Below are 15729 nucleotides of genomic sequence, written 5' to 3' on the forward strand. Positions count from 1 at the left end.
CCTGCAATCAAATGGGGATACAAACCTGTACTTGCAGAGTAAGTGTCTTCAAATGCATTCTGTTAGTAACCTTTGAAGAGTAAATCCTTTACTTCATGACTTAGAAGTTGATTTCACTTCAAATGATTATAATCTTGATTTGAAGTATTTGCTTGAAAATGTTCCCAATATTTACCATCAAACAAGTCTGCTCAAATGGATTTCAATGTTTAGATCAACACAAATCCAATCTCAGAACCCAATGCCACAGAACCACTGGTGCATCTGTTGTATTGTAACAATAAGTTTCCTTTAAAGATTCTAGGGATTGTATCCCAGGACCTCATACAGGAAAAATATGCACTCTGCCCCTGAGCTACATCATCAAAGAGAAAAACAAGTTTGTCACCATTTGAGAGTTTGATTTAGCTCAAATTGCAAGCAAAGATTTCAAAAGGCATTATTTGCCAAGATCCAAGGACTTTGGGAAATAACACTTGGAGATGCAACCCAGGACCTCATACATGCAAAGCATGCACTCTACCACTGAGCTACATCCCCTTGTAAGGCATTCTTTCTGTCTCTGCTGATCATTCAAATCAACATGTATTACCATAATTTCCGGACTATAAGCCGCAACTTTTTTCCCACACTTTGAACCTCGCGGCTTATACAATGACGCGGCTAATATATGGATTTTTCCCGCTTTCAAATGCTATATATATATATATATTTTTAAAAAAAAAAACATTCTGTGACGTGCTCAGTTTTTTGGCGGCGTGAAGCTTTCATTAGACCAATGAAATTGCCGAACGGGTTAAGGTCAAAACAACTTTTTTTGTTTACTGTTTTGATTAAATCGAGCGCGCTCAAACTTCCCATCATTCTGATTACGGTAGTAATTTTGTCACCCTCACCATGGCAAAGACATGGAGAAACGCATATGATGCTGCTTTCAAGTTGAAGGCGATTGATCTGGCTGCTGCATGGGAGCTTGGTCTTAATGAGTTGATGATAAGACGTTGGAAACAGCAGTGTGAGGAATTGACTCAGTGCAAAAAGACAACTAAATCTGAGGCTATTCAACTCCGACACCGAAGGAGATGACTTCAGTGGTTTCAGTGCACAGGACGAGGAAGATAGTGACCAATGACTTTCTTGGTAGGCTACTATTTACTGCAAATGTTTTATTACAAGCCGTGTGTGGCAGCGGGGGCGTGGTCAAGTGCCCGTCCGGGAGAGAAAAGCTGTAAGGGCGCTTACACCTGCGCTAAATTATGTCTAACACCGGTGTCTAATTTCAAGTGCCCTGCTTCACATGTCCTTCTTGGGAAAACTGTCACACGGGCACCAGTGTGACAGTTTTCAGCAGGGCACTTGACGTTCCAGGTAAGGCTTTTAATGGCCACAGTAATGTTTACAATCAATTTTATAAAGTTTCTCAATTCTTCTATGCGCCAACACTAGACTGACGTGTGTCACTCTCTCAGCTCTGTGGCTGCTGCCTTTTTATGCCGCTCTCCCCATGCTTACTGAAATTAGACACCGGTGTTAGACATAATTTAGCTCAGGTGTAAGCACCCTTACCGCTTTTCTCTCCCGGACGGGCGCTTCACCACGCCCCCGCTGCCACACCGTGTTTCGTTAAAGCCCATTTATTTTTGTTACAAGCCGTGTTTCGTTAAAGCCTGAGTAAAGTTAATTTGTTTCAATGTACCGGTAGGCACCAGCGGCTTATAGACAGGTGCGGCTTATTTATGTTCAAAATAATATTTTATTTAAAAATCAGTGGGTGCGGCTTATAGACAGGTGCGGCTTATTTATGTTCAAAATAATATTTTATTTAAAAATCAGTGGGTGCGGCTTATATTCGGGTGCGCTCAATAGTCCGGAAATTACGGTACGTTAAACAACTGGTACTTCCAATCAAACGGGGATGCATACCTTTACCATCAGGGTCAAGTCATCCAATATATTTGTTCTGTCCCTGCTGATCATACAAACCATTGATTAAGTGAAACAACTGGTACTTGCAAGCAAACGGGGATACATACCTTTACCATCAGGGTCAAGTCATCTTCAAATGAAATGTTTTAACTGACTAAGAGTCAATCTTTTACTTTAGAACTGAGATGTTGCTTTCACTTCAAATGATTATAATCTTGATTTGAAATCCTTGCAGTGTTTACCCTCTACCAAGGTTTTTTTTCAAAGGCAGTGGAAATCAAGCTCAACTCACATCCCAATACAACAAGAGGGAGAACTGCTTGAACTTTTTAAGGCTTGTACCAACAAGAAACCATTGGAGATGCTGGCGATTGAACCCAGGACCTCATATATGCGAAGCATGCGCTATTCCACTGAGCTACATCCCCTTCCAATATATTTGTTCTGTCCCTGCTGATCATACAAACCATTGATTAAGTGAAACAACTGGTACTTGCAAGCAAACGGGGATACATACCTTTACCATCAGGGTCAAGTCATCTTCAAATGAAATGTTTTAACTGATAAAGATTAAATCTTTTACATTAGAACTGAGATGTTGCTTTCACTTCAAATTATTATAATCTTGATTTGAAATCCTTGCTTGAATTGTTTGAAGTGTTTACCCTCTACCAAGTTTTTTTTTCAAAGGCAGTGTAAATCGAGCTCAACTCGCATCTCAATACAACAAGAGACAGAACTGCTTGAGCTTTTTTAAGCTTGTAACAACAAGAAACCCTTGGAGATGGTGGAGATTGAACCCAGGACCACACACAGGCAAAAACATCCCCTTGCAAATTTGTTGCTCTCTCTCTCTCTCTGCTGAATTTGCAAATCTTCATTGGTTAAGGTATAAAACTAAAACCTGCAATCAAATGGGGATACACACCTGTACTTTCAGATTAAGTGTCTTCAAATGCATTCTGTTAGTAACCTTTGAAGAGTAAATCCTTTACTTCATGACTTAGAAGTTGATTTCACTTCAAATGATTATAATCTTGATTTGAAGTATTTGCTTGAAAATGTTCCCAATGTTTACCATCTAACAAATCTGCTGAAATGGATTTCAATGTTTAGATCAACACAAATCCAATCTCAGAACCCAGTGCCACAGAACTGCTGGTGCATCTGTTGTATTGTAACAATAAGTTTCCTTTTAAGATTCTAGGGATTGTATCCCAGGACCTCATACAGGAAAAATATGCACTCTGCCCCTGAGCTACATCATCAAAGAGAAAAACAAGTTTGTCACCTTTTGAGAGTTTGATTTAGCTGAAATTGCAAGCAAAGATTTCAAAAGGCATTTTTTGCCAAGATCTTTGAGAAATAACATAGATGCTTGGAAGCACTTGGAGATGCTGGGGATTGAACCCAGGACCTCATACATGCAAAGCATGCGCTCTACCACTGAGCTATATCTCCTTGTAAGGCAATTTTTCTGTCTCTGCTGATTGTTCAAATCAACATGTATTATGTTAAACAACTGGTACTTGCGATCAAACGGGTATGCATACCTTTACCATCAGGGTCAAGTCATCTTCAAATGCAAAGTTTTTAACTGATAAAGAGTAAATCTTTTACTTTAGAACTGAGATGTTGCTTTCACTTCAAATGATTATAATCTTAATTTGAAATCCTTGCTTGAATTGTTTGCAGTTTTCACCCTCTACCAAGTTTTTTTTTCAAAGGCAGTGGAAATCAAGCTCAACTCGCATCTCAATACAACAAGAGACAGAACTGCTTGATCTTTTTTAGGCTTGTACCAACAAGAAACCATTGGAGATGCTGGGGATTGAGCCCAGGACCTCATACATGCAAAGCATGCGCTCTACCACTGAGCTACATCCCCTTGTAAGGCATTCTTTCTGTCTCTGCTGATCGGTCAAATCAACATGTATTACGTTAAACAACTGGTACTTGCGATCAAACGGGGATGCATACCTTTACCATCAGGGTCAAGTCATCTTCAAATAAAATGTTTTAACTGATAAAGAGTAAATCTTTTATTTTAGAACTGAGATGTTGCTTTCACTTCAAATGATTATAATCTTGATTTGAAATCCTTGCTTGAATTGTTTGCAGTGTTCATCCTCCTTTTTTCAAAGGCAGTGGAAATCAAGCTCAACTCGCATCTCAATACAACAAGAGACAGAACTGCTTGAGCTTTTTTAAGCTTGTAACAACAAGAAACCCTTGGAGATGCTGGGGATTGAAACCAGGACCTCATACATGCAAAGCATGCGCTCTACCACTGAGCTACATCCCCTTGTAAGGCATTCTTTCTGTCTCTGCTGATCGGTCAAATCAACATGTATTACGTTAAACAACTGGTACTTGCAATCAAACAGGGATGCATACCTTTACCATCAGGGTCAAGTCATCCAATACATTTGTTCTGTCCCTGCTGATCATACAAACCATTGATTAATTGAAACAACTGGTACTTGCAAGCAAACGGGGATACATACCTTTACCATCAGGGTCAAGTCATCTTCAAATGAAATGTTTTAACTGATTAAGAGTCAATCTTTTACTTTAGAACTGAGATGTTGCTTTCACTTCAAATGATTATAATCTTGATTTGAAATCCTTGCTTGAATTGTTTGCAGTGTTTATCCTCCTTTTTTCAAAGGCAGTGGAAATCAAGCTCAACTCGCATCTCAATACAACAAGAGACAGAACTGCTTGAGCTTTTTTAAGCTTGTAACAACAAGAAACCCTTGGAGATGGTGGAGATTGAACCCAGGACCACACACAGGCAAAAACATCCCCTTGCAAATTTGTTGCTCTCTCTCTCTCTGCTGAATTTGCAAATCTTCATTGGTTAAGGTATAAAACTAAAACCTGCAATCAAATGGGGATACACACCTGTACTTGCAGAGTAAGTGTCTTCAAATGCATTCTGTTAGTAACCTTTGAAGAGTAAATCCTTTACTTCATGACTTAGAAGTTGATTTCACTTCAAATGATTATAATCTTGATTTGAAGTATTTGCTTGAAAATGTTCCCAATGTTTACCATCTAACAAGTCTGCTGAAATGGATTTCAATGTTTAGATCAACACAAATCCAATCTCAGAACCCAATGCCACAGAACTGCTGGTGCATCTGTTGTATTGTAACAATAAGTTTCCTTTTAAGATTCTAGGGATTGTATCCCAGGACCTCATACAGGAAAAATATGCACTCTGCCCCTGAGCTACATCATCAAAGAGAAAAACAAGTTTGTCACCATTTGAGAGTTTGATTTAGCTGAAATTGCAAGCAAAGATTTCAAAAGGCATTACTTGCCAAGGTCTTTGGGAAATAACATAGATGCTTGAAAGCACTTGGAGATGCTGGGGATTGAACCCAGGACCTCATACATGCAAAGCACGCGCTCTACCACTGAGCAACATCCCCTTGTAGGGCGTTGTTTCTGTCTCTGCTGATCGGTCAAATCAACATGTATTACGTTAAACAACTGGTACTTGCGATCAAACGGGGATGCATACCTTTACCATCAGGGTCAAGTCATCTTCAAATAAAATGTTTTAACTGATAAAGAGTAAATCTTTTATTTTAGAACTGAGATGTTGCTTTCACTTCAAATGATTATAATCTTGATTTGAAATCCTTGCTTGAATTGTTTGCAGTGTTTATCCTCCTTTTTTCAAAGGCAGTGGACATCAAGCTCAACTCGCATCTCAATACAACAAGAGACAGAACAGCTTGAGCTTTTTTAAGCTTGTAACAACAAGAAACCCTTGGAGATGCTGGGGATTGAAACCAGGACCTCATACATGCAAAGCATGTGCTCTACCACTGAGCTACATCCCCTTGTAAGGCATTCTTTCTGTCTCTGCTGATCGGTCAAATCAACATGTATTACGTTAAACAACTGGTACTTGCAATCAAACAGGGATGCATACCTTTACCATCAGGGTCAAGTCATCCAATATATTTGTTCTGTCCCTGCTGATCATACAAACCATTGATTAAGTGAAACAACTGGTACTTGCAAGCAAACTGGGATACATACCTTTACCATCAGGGTCAAGTCATCTTCAAATGAAATGTTTTAACTGATAAAGATTAAATCTTTTACATTAGAACTGAGATGTTGCTTTCACTTCAAATGATTATAATCTTGATTTGAAATCCTTGCAGTGTTTACCCTCTACCAAGGTTTTTTTTTCAAAGGCAGTGGAAATCAAGCTCAACTCGCATCTCAATACAACAAGAGACAGAACTGCTTGAGCTTTTTTAAGCTTGTAACAACAAGAAACCCTTGGAGATGGTGGAGATTGAACCCAGGACCACACACAGGCAAAAACATCCCCTTGCAAATTTGTTGCTCTCTCTCTCTCTGCTGAATTTGCAAATCTTCATTGGTTAAGGTATAAAACTAAAACCTGCAATCAAATGGGGATACACACCTGTACTTTCAGAGTAAGTGTCTTCAAATGCATTCTGTTAGTAACCTTTGAAGAGTAAATCCTTTACTTCATGACTTAGAAGTTGATTTCACTTCAAATGATTATAATCTTGATTTGAAGTATTTGCTTGAAAATGTTCCCAATGTTTACCATCTAACAAGTCTGCTGAAATGGATTTCAATGTTTAGATCAACACAAATCCAATCTCAGAACCCAATGCCACAGAACTGCTGGTGCATCTGTTGTATTGTAACAATAAGTTTCCTTTTAAGATTCTAGGGATTGTATCCCAGGACCTCATACAGGAAAAATATGCACTCTGCCCCTGAGCTACATCATCAAAGAGAAAAACAAGTTTGTCACCATTTGAGAGTTTGATTTAGCTGAAATTGCAAGCAAAGATTTCAAAAGGCATTATTTGCCAAGATCTTTGGGAAATAACATAGATGCTTGAAAGCACTTGGAGATGCTGGGGATTGAACCCAGGACCTCATACATGCAAAGCATGCGCTCTACCACTGAGCTACATCCCCTTGTAAGGCAGTTTGTTCTGTCTCTGCTGATTGTTCAAATCAACATGTATTATGTTAAACAACTGGTACTTGCGATCAAACGGGTATGCATACCTTTACCATCAGGGTCAAGTCATCTTCAAATGCAAATGTTTTAACTGATAAAGAGTAAATCTTTTACTTTAGAACTGAGATGTTGCTTTCACTTCAAATGATTATAATCTTAATTTGAAATCCTTGCTTGAATTGTTTGCAGTTTTCACCCTCTACCAAGTTTTTTTTTCAAAGGCAGTGGAAATCAAGCTCAACTCGCATCCCAATACAACAAGAGACAGAACTGCTTGATCTTTTTTAGGCTTGTACCAACAAGAAACCCTTGGAGATGCTGGGGATTGAACCCAGGACCTCATACATGCAAAGCATGCGCTCTACCACTGAGCTACATCCCCTTGTAAGGCATTCTTTCTGTCTCTGCTGATCGGTCAAATCAACATGTATTACGTTAAACAACTGGTACTTGCAATCAAACGGGGATGCATACCATTACCATCAGGGTCAAGTCATCCAATACATTTGTTCTGTCCCTGCTGATCATACAAACCATTGATTAAGTGAAACAACTGGTACTTGCAAGCAAACGGGGATACATACCTTTACCATCAGGGTCAAGTCATCTTCAAATGAAATGTTTTAACTGATTAAGAGTCAATCTTTTACTTTAGAACAGAGATGTTGCTTTCACTTCAAATGATTATAATCTTGATTTGAAATCCTTGCAGTGTTTACCCTCTACCAAGGTTTTTTTTTCAAAGGCAGTGGAAATCAAGCTCAACTCACATCCCAATACAACAAGAGGCAGAACTGCTTGAACTTTTTAAGGCTTGTACCAACAAGAAACCATTGGAGATGCTGGGGATTGAACCCAGGACCACACACAGGCAAAAACATTCCCTTGCAAATTTGTTGCTCTCTCTCTCTCTGCTGAATTTGCAAATCTTCATTGGTTAAGGTATAAAACTAAAACCTGCAATCAAATGGGGATACACACCTGTACTTGCAGAGTAAGTGTCTTCAAATGCATTCTGTTAGTAACCTTTGAAGAGTAAATCCTTTACTTCATGACTTAGAAGTTGATTTCACTTCAAATGATTATAATCTTGATTTGAAGTATTTGCTTGAAAATGTTCCCAATGTTTACCATCTAACAAGTCTGCTGAAATGGATTTCAATGTTTAGATCAACACAAATCCAATCTCAGAACCCAATGCCACAGAACTGCTGGTGCATCTGTTGTATTGTAACAATAAGTTTCCTTTTAAGATTCTAGGGATTGTATCCCAGGACCTCATACAGGAAAAATATGCACTCTGCCCCTGAGCTACATCATCAAAGAGAAAAACAAGTTTGTCACCATTTGAGAGTTTGATTTAGCTGAAATTGCAAGCAAAGATTTCAAAAGGCATTATTTGCCAAGATCTTTGGGAAATAACATAATTGCTTGAAAGCACTTGGAGATGCTGGGGATTGAACCCAGGACCTCATACACGCAAAGCACGCGCTCTACCACTGAGCTACATCCCCTTGTAGGGCGTTGTTTCTGTCTCTGCTGATCGGTCAAATCAACATGTATTACGTTAAACAACTGGTACTTGCAATCAAACGGGGATGCATACCTTTACCATCAGGGTCAAGTCATCTTCAAATGAAATGTTTTAACTGATAAAGAGTAAATCTTTTATTTTAGAACTGAGGTGTTGCTTTCACTTCAAATGATTATAATCTTGATTTGAAATCCTTGCTTGAATTGTTTGCAGTGTTTATCCTCCTTTTATCAAAGGCAGTGGAAATCAAGCTCAACTCACATCCCAATACAACAAGAGACAGAACTGCTTGATCTTTTTTAGGCTTGTACCAACAAGAAACCCTTGGAGATGCTGGGGATTGAACCCAGGACCTCATACATGCAAAGCATGCGCTCTACCACTGAGCTACATCCCCTTGTAAGGCATTCTGTTCTGTCTCTGCTGATCGGTACAAATCAACATGTGATTACGTGAAACAACTGGTACTTGCGATCAAACGGGGATGCATACCTTTACCATCAGGGTCAAGTCATCTTCAAATGAAATGTTTTAACTGATAAAGAGTAAATCTTTTATTTTAGAACTGAGATGTTACTTTCACTTCAAATGATTATAATCTTGATTTGAAATCCTTGCTTGAATTGTTTGCAGTTTTCACCCTCTACCAAGTTTTTTATTCAAAGGCAGTGGAAATCAAGCTCAACTCGCATCTCAATACAACAAGAGACAGAACTGCTTGAGCTTTTTTAGGCTTGTACCAACAAGAAAACCTTGGAGATGCTGGGGATTGAACCCAGGACCTCATACATGCAAAGCATGCGCTCTACCACTGAGCTACATCCCCTTGTAAGGCATTCTTTCTGTCTCTGCTGATCGGTCAAATCAACATGTATTACGTTAAACAACTGGTACTTGCAATCAAACGGGGATGCATACCATTACCATCAGGGTCAAGTCATCCAATATATTTGTTCTGTCCCTGCTGATCATACAAACCATTGATTAAGTGAAACAACTGGTACTTGCAAGCAAACGGGGATACATACCTTTACCATCAGGGTCAAGTCATCTTCAAATGAAATGTTTTAACTGATTAAGAGTCCATCTTTTACTTTAGAACTGAGATGTTGCTTTCACTTCAAATGATTCTAATCTTGATTTGAAATCCTTGCAGTGTTTACCCTCTACCAAGGTTTTTTTTTCAAAGGCAGTGGAAATCAAGCTCAACTCACATCCCAATACAACAAGAGACAGAACTGCTTGATCTTTTTTAGGCTTGTACCAACAAGAAACCCTTGGAGATGCTGGGGATTGAACCCAGGACCTCATACATGCAAAGCATGCGCTCTACCACTGAGCTACATCCCCTTGTAAGGCATTCTTTCTGTCTCTGCTGATCGGTCAAATCAACATGTATTACGTTAAACAACTGGTACTTGCGATCAAACGGGGATGCATACCTTTACCATCAGGGTCAAGTCATCTTCAAATGAAATGTTTTAACTGATAAAGAGTAAATCTTTTATTTTAGAACTGAGATGTTGCTTTCACTTCAAATGATTATAATCTTGATTTGAAATCCTTGCTTGAATTGTTTGCAGTGTTTATCCTCCTTTTTTCAAAGGCAGTGGAAATCAAGCTCAACTCGCATCTCAATACAACAAGAGACAGAACTGCTTGAGCTTTTTTAAGCTTGTAACAACAAGAAACCCTTGGAGATGGTGGAGATTGAACCCAGGACCACACACAGGCAAAAACATCCCCTTGCAAATTTGTTGCTCTCTCTCTCTCTGCTGAATTTGCAAATCTTCATTGGTTAAGGTATAAAACTAAAACCTGCAATCAAATGGGGATACACACCTGTACTTGCAGAGTAAGTGTCTTCAAATGCATTCTGTTATTAACCTTTGAAGAGTAAATCCTTTACTTCATGACTTAGAAGTTGATTTCACTTCAAATGATTATAATCTTGATTTGAAGTATTTGCTTGAAAATGTTCCCAATGTTTACCATCTAACAAGTCTGCTGAAATGGATTTCAATGTTTAGATCAACACAAAACCAATCTCAGAACCCAATGCCACAGAACTGCTGGTGCATCTGTTGTATTGTAACAATAAGTTTCCTTTTAAGATTCTAGGGATTGTATCCCAGGACCTCATACAGGAAAAATATGCACTCTGCCCCTGAGCTACATCATCAAAGAGAAAAACAAGTTTGTCACCATTTGAGAGTTTGATTTAGCTGAAATTGCAAGCAAAGATTTCAAAAGGGATTATTTGCCAAGATCTTTGGGAAATAATATGGATGCTTGAAAGCACTTCGAGATGCTGGGGATTGAACCCAGGACCTCATACACGCAAAGCACGCGCTCTACCACTGAGCTACACCCCCTTGTAGGGCGTTGTTTCTGTCTCTGCTGATCGGTCAAATCAACATGTATTACGTTAAACAACTGGTACTCGCGATCAAACGGGGATGCATACCTTTACCATCAGGGTCAAGTCATCTTCAAATGAAATGTTTTAACTGATAAAGAGTAAATCTTTTATTTTAGAACTGAGATGTTGCTTTCACTTCAAATGATTATAATCTTGATTTGAAATCCTTGCTTGAATTGTTTGCAGTTTTCACCCTCTACCAAGTTTTTTATTCAAAGGCAGTGGAAATCAAGCTCAACTCGCATCTCAATACAACAAGAGACAGAACTGCTTGATCTTTTTAGGCTTGTACCAACAAGAAAACCTTGGAGATGCTGGGGATTGAACCCAGGACCTCATACATGCAAAGCATGCGCTCTACCACTGAGCTACATCCCCTTGTAAGGCATTCTTTCTGTCTCTGCTGATCGGTCAAATCAACATGTATTACGTTAAACAACTGGTACTTGCAATCAAACGGGGATGCATACCTTTACCATCAGGGTCAAGTCATCCAATACATTTGTTCTGTCCCTGCTGATCATACAAACCATTGATTAAGTGAAACAACTGGTACTTGCAAGCAAACGGGGATACATACCTTTACGTCAGGGTCAAGTCATCTTCAAATGAAATGTTTTAACTGATTAAGAGTCAATCTTTTACTTTAGAACTGAGATGTTGCTTTCACTTCAAATGATTATAATCTTGATTTGAAATCCTTGCAGTGTTTACCCTCTACCAAGGTTTTTTTTTTCAAAGGCAGTGGAAATCAAGCTCAACTCACATCCCAATACAACAAGAGGCAGAAGTGCTTGAACTTTTTAAGGCTTGTACCAACAAGAAACCATTGGAGATGCTGGGGATTGAACCCAGGACCTCATACATGCGAAGCATGCGCTCTACCACTGAGCTACATCCCTTCCAATATGTTTGTTCTGTCCCTGCTGATCATACAAACCATTGATTAAGTGAAACAACTGGTACTTGCGATCAAACGGGGATGCATACTTTTACCATCAGGGTCAAGTCATCTTCAAATGAAATGTTTTAACTGATAAAGAGTAAATCTTTTATTTTAGAACTGAGATGTTGCTTTCACTTCAAATGATTATAATCTTGATTTGAAATCCTTGCTTGAATTGTTTGCAGTGTTTATCCTCCTTTTTTCAAAGGCAGTGGAAATCAAGCTCAACTCGCATCTCAATACAACAAGAGACAGAACTGCTTGAGCTTTTTTAAGCTTGTAACAACAAGAAACCACTGGAGATGCTGGGGATTGAACCCAGGACCTCATACATGCGAAGCATGCGCTCTACCACTGAGCTACATCCCATTCCAATATGTTTGTTCTGTCCCTGCTGATCATACAAACCATTGATTAAGTGAAACAACTGGTACTTGCGATCAAACGGGGATGCATACTTTTACCATCAGGGTCAAGTCATCTTCAAATGAAATGTTTTAACTGATAAAGAGTAAATCTTTTATTTTAGAACTGAGATGTTGCTTTCACTTCAAATGATTATAATCTTGATTTGAAATCCTTGCTTGAATTGTTTGCAGTGTTTATCCTCCTTTTTTCAAAGGCAGTGGAAATCAAGCTCAACTCGCATCTCAATACAACAAGAGACAGAACTGCTTGTGCTTTTTTAAGCTTGTAACAACAAGAAACCCTTGGAGATGCTGGGGATTGAACGCAGGACCTCATACATGCAAAGCATGCGCTCTACCACTGAGCTACATCCCCTTGTAAGGCATTCTTTCTGTCTCTGCTGATCGGTCAAATCAACATGTATTACGTTAAACAACTGGTACTTGCAATCAAACGGGGATGCATACCTTTACCATCAGGGTCAAGTCATCACAGAGAGGAGGTGCACACTCTGACACGCTTGTGTCAGGAGCACAACCTCTCCCTCAACGTCAGTAAAACCAAGGAGCTTGTTGTGGACTTCAGGAAGAAAGACGGAGAACACAGCCCCATCACCATCAATGGAGCACCGGTGGAGAGAGTCAGCAGCTTCAAGTTCCTCGGTGTCCACATTACTGAGGAACTCACATGGTCCGTCCACACTGAGGCCGTTGTGAAGAAGGCTCACCAGCCTCTTCTTCCTGAGACGGCTGAGGAAGTTTGGAATGAACCACCACATCCTCACACGGTTCTACACCAGCACTGTAGAGAGCATCCTGACTGGCTGCATCACCGCCTGGTACGGCAATAGCACCGCAGACAACTGCAAAGCCCTGCAAAGGGTGGTGCGAACTGCCAGGAACATCATCGGAGGTGAGCTTCCTCCCTCCAGGACATATACACCAGGCGGTGTGTGAAAAAGCTCGGAGGATCATCAGAGACTCCAGTCACCCAAGTCATGGGCTGTTCTCACTGCTACCATCAGGCAGGCGGTATCGCGAGCATCAGGACCCGCACCAGCCGACTACATGATAGCTTTTTCCCCAAGCAATCAGACTGTTGAACTCTTGATCTATCAGGATCAATAATTAGCACTGCACTTTATTCAGCTATAATCTCACACTGGACTGTCAACATATTCTCCTCAATACAACTGCTATATATATATATATATACACATATATATTTCATATACTCCCACTTATTGTATTGTATTGTATATTCTGTTCTATATTCTGCATTGTATATAATTATTGTGTTGTGTAAGTATGTGTACATCTGATTTGTAAATTGTTTTGTGTAAGTATGTGTCCATTTGATATGTAAATTGTTTTGTGTAAGTATGTTGTTTATTGTAATTGGTATATGTCTCGTCACTGTCTGACTGCTATGTTGCTCGGAACTGCACACAAGAATTTCACCTACTGTTGCACTTGTGTACATGGTAGTGTGACAATAAAGTGATTTGATTTGATTTTGATTTGATCCAATATCTTTTTTAGGCTTGTACCAACAAGAGAACTTTGGAGATGCTGGGGATTGAACCCTGGACCTCATACATGCAAAGCATGCGCTCTACCACTGAGCTACATCCCCTTGTAAGGCATTCTTTCTGTCTCTGCTGATCGGTCAAATCAACATGTATTACGTTAAACAACTGGTACTTGCAATCAAACGGGGATGCATACTTTTACCATCAGGGTCAAGTCATCTTCAAATGAAATGTTTTAACTGATAAAGAGTAAATCTTTGATTTTAGAACTGAGATGTTGCTTTCACTTCAAATGATTATAATCTTGATTTGAAATCCTTGCAGTGTTTACCCTCTACCAAGGTTTTTTTTTCAAAGGCAGTGGAAATCAAGCTCAACTCACATCCCAATACAACAAGAGACAGAACTGCTTGATCTTTTTTAGGCTTGTACCAACAAGAAACCCTTGGAGATGCGGGGGATTGAACCCAGGACCTCACACATGCAAAGCATGCGCTCTACCACTGAGCTACATCCCCTTGTAAGGCATTCTTTCTGTCTCTGCTGATCGGTCAAATCAACATGTATTACGTTAAACAACTGGTACTTGCAATCAAACGGGGATGCATACCTTTACCATCAGGGTCAAGTCATCCAATACATTTGTTCTGTCCCTGCTGATCATACAAACCATTGATTAAGTGAAACAACTGGTACTTGCAAGCAAACGGGGATACATACCTTTACCATCAGGGTCAAGTCATCTTCAAATAAAATGTTTTAACTGATTAAGAGTCAATCTTTTACTTTAGAACTGAGATGTTGCTTTCACTTCAAATGATTATAATCTTGATTTGAAATCCTTGCAGTGTTTACCCTCTACCAAGGTTTTTTTTTCAAAGGCAGTGGAAATCAAGCTCAACTCACATCCCAATACAACAAGAGGCAGAACTGCTTGAACTTTTTAAGGCTTGTACCAACAAGAAACCATTGGAGACGCTGGGGATTGAACCCAGGACCTCATACATGCGAATCATGCGCTCTACCACTGAGCTACATCCCCTTCCAATACGTTTGCTATGTCCCTGCTGATCATACAAACCATTGATTAAGTGAAACAACTGGTACTTGCGATCAAACGGGGATGCATACATTTACCATCAGGGTCAAGTCATCTTCAAATGAAATGTTTTAACTGATAAAGAGTAAATCTTTTATTTTAGAACTGAGATGTTGCTTTCACTTCAAATGATTATAATCTTGATTTGAAATCCTTGCTTGAATTGTTTGCAGTGTTTATCCTCCTTTTTTCAAAGGCAGTGGAAATCAAGCTCAACTCGCATCTCAATACAACAAGAGACAGAACTGCTTGAGCTTTTTTAAGCTTGTAACAACAAGAAACCCTTGGAGATGGTGGAGATTGATCCCAGGACCATACACAGGCAAAAACATCCCCTTGCAAATTTGTTGCTCTCTCTCTCTCTCTCTGCTGAATTTGCAAATCTTCATTGGTTAAGGTATAAAATTAAAACCTGCAATCAAATGGGGATACACACCTGTACTTGCAGAGTAAGTGTCTTCAAATGCATTCTGTTAGTAACCTTTGAAGAGTAAATCCTTTACTTCATGACTTAGAAGTTGATTTCACTTCAAATGATTATAATCTTGATTTGAAGTATTTGCTTGAAAATGTTCCCAATGTTTACCATCTAACAAGTCTGCTGAAATGGATTTCAATGTTTAGATCAACACAAATCCAATCTCAGAACCCAATGCCACAGAACTGCTGGTGCATCTGTTGTATTGTAACAATAAGTTTCCTCTTAAGATTCTAGGGATTGTATCCCAGGACCTCATACAGGAAAAATATGCACTCTGCCCCTGAGCTACATCATCAAAGAGAAAAACAAGTTTGTCACCATTTGAGAGTTTGATTTAGCTGAAATTG

The 15729-nt window shown here is 39.3% G+C and overlaps 18 non-coding genes across 18 annotated transcripts; all 18 read right to left on the reverse strand.

The window, feature by feature from the left end:
- Positions 1-3315: 3315 nt before the first annotated feature.
- Positions 3316-3387, reverse strand: trnaa-ugc (transfer RNA alanine (anticodon UGC)). Its single transcript has one exon. It is a non-coding gene; the product is annotated as a tRNA-Ala (tRNA).
- Positions 3388-3742: 355 nt separating this feature from the next.
- On the reverse strand, positions 3743-3814 carry trnaa-ugc (transfer RNA alanine (anticodon UGC)). The gene has a single exon. It is a non-coding gene; the product is annotated as a tRNA-Ala (tRNA).
- Positions 3815-4159: 345 nt separating this feature from the next.
- On the reverse strand, positions 4160-4231 carry trnaa-ugc (transfer RNA alanine (anticodon UGC)). The gene has a single exon. It is a non-coding gene; the product is annotated as a tRNA-Ala (tRNA).
- A 1063-nt stretch (positions 4232-5294) lies between these two features.
- On the reverse strand, positions 5295-5366 carry trnaa-ugc (transfer RNA alanine (anticodon UGC)). Its single transcript has one exon. It is a non-coding gene; the product is annotated as a tRNA-Ala (tRNA).
- Positions 5367-5711: 345 nt separating this feature from the next.
- On the reverse strand, positions 5712-5783 carry trnaa-ugc (transfer RNA alanine (anticodon UGC)). The gene has a single exon. It is a non-coding gene; the product is annotated as a tRNA-Ala (tRNA).
- Positions 5784-6843: 1060 nt separating this feature from the next.
- Positions 6844-6915, reverse strand: trnaa-ugc (transfer RNA alanine (anticodon UGC)). The gene has a single exon. It is a non-coding gene; the product is annotated as a tRNA-Ala (tRNA).
- A 356-nt stretch (positions 6916-7271) lies between these two features.
- On the reverse strand, positions 7272-7343 carry trnaa-ugc (transfer RNA alanine (anticodon UGC)). Its single transcript has one exon. It is a non-coding gene; the product is annotated as a tRNA-Ala (tRNA).
- Positions 7344-8403: 1060 nt separating this feature from the next.
- On the reverse strand, positions 8404-8475 carry trnaa-ugc (transfer RNA alanine (anticodon UGC)). The gene has a single exon. It is a non-coding gene; the product is annotated as a tRNA-Ala (tRNA).
- A 345-nt stretch (positions 8476-8820) lies between these two features.
- On the reverse strand, positions 8821-8892 carry trnaa-ugc (transfer RNA alanine (anticodon UGC)). The gene has a single exon. It is a non-coding gene; the product is annotated as a tRNA-Ala (tRNA).
- A 357-nt stretch (positions 8893-9249) lies between these two features.
- Positions 9250-9321, reverse strand: trnaa-ugc (transfer RNA alanine (anticodon UGC)). Its single transcript has one exon. It is a non-coding gene; the product is annotated as a tRNA-Ala (tRNA).
- A 452-nt stretch (positions 9322-9773) lies between these two features.
- On the reverse strand, positions 9774-9845 carry trnaa-ugc (transfer RNA alanine (anticodon UGC)). Its single transcript has one exon. It is a non-coding gene; the product is annotated as a tRNA-Ala (tRNA).
- A 953-nt stretch (positions 9846-10798) lies between these two features.
- Positions 10799-10870, reverse strand: trnaa-ugc (transfer RNA alanine (anticodon UGC)). Its single transcript has one exon. It is a non-coding gene; the product is annotated as a tRNA-Ala (tRNA).
- A 353-nt stretch (positions 10871-11223) lies between these two features.
- On the reverse strand, positions 11224-11295 carry trnaa-ugc (transfer RNA alanine (anticodon UGC)). Its single transcript has one exon. It is a non-coding gene; the product is annotated as a tRNA-Ala (tRNA).
- Positions 11296-11747: 452 nt separating this feature from the next.
- trnaa-cgc (transfer RNA alanine (anticodon CGC)) lies at positions 11748-11819 on the reverse strand. The gene has a single exon. It is a non-coding gene; the product is annotated as a tRNA-Ala (tRNA).
- A 755-nt stretch (positions 11820-12574) lies between these two features.
- trnaa-ugc (transfer RNA alanine (anticodon UGC)) lies at positions 12575-12646 on the reverse strand. Its single transcript has one exon. It is a non-coding gene; the product is annotated as a tRNA-Ala (tRNA).
- A 1188-nt stretch (positions 12647-13834) lies between these two features.
- Positions 13835-13906, reverse strand: trnaa-ugc (transfer RNA alanine (anticodon UGC)). Its single transcript has one exon. It is a non-coding gene; the product is annotated as a tRNA-Ala (tRNA).
- A 342-nt stretch (positions 13907-14248) lies between these two features.
- Positions 14249-14320, reverse strand: trnaa-ugc (transfer RNA alanine (anticodon UGC)). Its single transcript has one exon. It is a non-coding gene; the product is annotated as a tRNA-Ala (tRNA).
- A 452-nt stretch (positions 14321-14772) lies between these two features.
- Positions 14773-14844, reverse strand: trnaa-cgc (transfer RNA alanine (anticodon CGC)). Its single transcript has one exon. It is a non-coding gene; the product is annotated as a tRNA-Ala (tRNA).
- Between the last annotated feature and the right edge of the window lie 885 nt (positions 14845-15729).

Source organism: Xyrauchen texanus, chromosome 8 (genome assembly GCF_025860055.1).
Source record: "Xyrauchen texanus isolate HMW12.3.18 chromosome 8, RBS_HiC_50CHRs, whole genome shotgun sequence".
Classification (NCBI taxonomy): domain Eukaryota; kingdom Metazoa; phylum Chordata; class Actinopteri; order Cypriniformes; family Catostomidae; genus Xyrauchen; species Xyrauchen texanus.